We start from the raw sequence: 2500 nt of genomic DNA on the forward strand, positions 1-2500 counted from the left end.
CCTCACATTGTGGGGCGTAGTGGGCTTGTAGATGGGCTATTTTAACAATGTGTCTTTTTTAATAGGCTATTATTTGACAATTTGGCCGATATTTTAGCATTGTTTGATGATTACTTTGGATGCAGTGATGGTCTTTCACTTTGAGAGTCCTTACATCATGACCCCCCCCCACCCCCCCAAAAAACAGTGGGTCTTGACCCACAGGTTGAGAACCACTTATCAAGTAGAAAAACCCTTCACGTTTCACATTTTCCAAGCATTCTTGCACAGAGAGGCCCGTTGAGGAACTCGAGGCAAGAGCTGCTGAAATGGAAGAAGTGCGCTCACAGCAGTGATCAACTTGGTTGAAGACAGTCAGTTTGTGAAGCTCCCCCAGCTGCAAGAACACTGTGTTGTTGAGGAATGTGTGGTCTTATTCAACCCCAATAGCACATACAGGAAGACGCAGAAGAGCAAGCTCATCTCGAAGATCTCCCTCCACCCTGTTTTGATTTAAGAATCCTATCTTGCTCTAATTGGCATAGGCATGATCTGGAGCAGGGTTTCCCAAACTGGGGTGTGTGCACCCCTAGGGGTGCGCGAGCTGAATAGAGCAATGGAGGATATGGTAGTTTTTTATCCAGTATTAATGAACATTAAGTAGTTTTTAATTGTATGGTGCATTGTATGCTGGAAGGGTCCATCTGAAGTGTAGTTTAATTCCAAGGCTATTGGAAAAGAGAATTCCCCAAAAACGACTGTGCTTAATATGCAGTGAATGAGCAGTGAATCCATACTTGTGTGGCCATCAGCACACCAAAATATTCGCTGAGGGGGTGCGCGAACCACATTGAAATGTAAAAGAAGGTGCGCAGGGAAAAAAGTTTGGGAACCCCTGATCTGGAGGATGGGAACTCCATCAGCAGAAGATTGGCAGACACAGGACGGCACCCTATACAAGTAGGTTGGGCTATGCCCAAAAGCTGCCGTAGACATCGGTATCAGCTGCATCAATAACAACAGGGCCACTACAACCTGACTGTCATTGACCATCATAAACAGTGAAGAGCTTCAGACTGCTCAATGGTGTAGTCTTTTTCTTGTTTTTGACACTACACAATAACATTTTGAAAGACTTGGCAGATGGGAACTTGTCAATTTCATGTGTATGTATGTGCATTACCATGTATGCGCAGGTCCCGTTCGTCTTCTTTTGTTAAGTATGGTGTATCGTACTAGGGATCACTGGCACCGATGATACTGGGAGCATGAGAAGGCAAGGATGATGGATAACAGCTTTTGGGCATAGCCCAACCTACCTACCTACAACCTACCAACGGGTGCCGTCCTGTGCCTGCCAATCTTCTGCTGATGGAGTTCCCATCCTCCAGATCATGCCTATGTCAATTAGAGCAGAGTTTCTCAAAGTGGGGCGCAAGCCTTCCTGGGGGGGGCGCGGAGGCATCACAGTGTGATATCTGCCACCCCCCCCCCCCCCCTATATGGGAGTGTATATATGGCTAATAAGCCAATATGTTTAAACAAGCCCCCCTCACCAACATTATATTATTCATTGTCATTGATTTGAATAGAATAGGAAATGAACACACATCTACACTGCATTCGACTGCAGTCCCTCTTTGTTTTATCTCACCTTTCCTTTAATTCTGCGCAGCAATCGCAAAATCAGTTTGCGCAAGTACTGCTTTTGCTTAGAAACCATTTATTTACTAATTTACCTCAGGTCAGACATAACTATGATAGCGCCAGCCAGAAGTGATTTTTACCCCACAAAAGGGGGGAGGGGCCACGGAGGCATCCAGACCCTCTGAGGGGCAAATGATGGGAAAAGTTTGAGAACGGCTGAATTAGAGAAAGATAGGATTCTTAAATCAAAACAGGGTGGAGGGAGATCTTCGAGATGAGCTTGCTCTTCTGCGTCTTCCTGTATGTGCCATTGGGGTTGAATAAGACCACACATTCCTCAACAACACAGTGTTCTTGCAGCTGGGGGAGCTTCACAAACTGACTGTCTTCAACCAAGTTGATCACTGCTGTGAGCGCACTTCTTCAATTTCAGCAGCTCTTGCCTCGAGTTCCTCAACGGGCTTCTCTGTGCAAGAATGCTTGGAAAATGTGAAACGTGAAGGTCTTTTTTTTAACTAGATAAGTGGTTCTCAACCTGTGGGTCAAGACCCCCTGATTTGGGGGGTGGGGTCATAATGTAAGGACTCTCAAAGTAAAAGACCATCACTGCATCCAAAGTAATCATCAAACAATGCTAAAATACCTGCCAAATTGTCAAATAATAGCCTACAAAAAAGACACATTGTTAAAATAGCCCATCTACAAGCCCACTACGCCCCACAATGTGAGGAATTCTGGGCTTGTAGATCAGATATTCGCTCAATATCTTTACATGAGAAATGGAGTCACACAAATTGGGAGGTTCCCAGTCCAAATATGATAATTTTGGGCGATGACGGCCTAAAAAGGTCGAAAATAACGGTTCTAGATGGCG

Source organism: Engraulis encrasicolus, chromosome 14 (genome assembly GCF_034702125.1).
Source record: "Engraulis encrasicolus isolate BLACKSEA-1 chromosome 14, IST_EnEncr_1.0, whole genome shotgun sequence".
In the NCBI taxonomy this organism is placed as follows: Eukaryota; Metazoa; Chordata; class Actinopteri; order Clupeiformes; family Engraulidae; genus Engraulis; species Engraulis encrasicolus.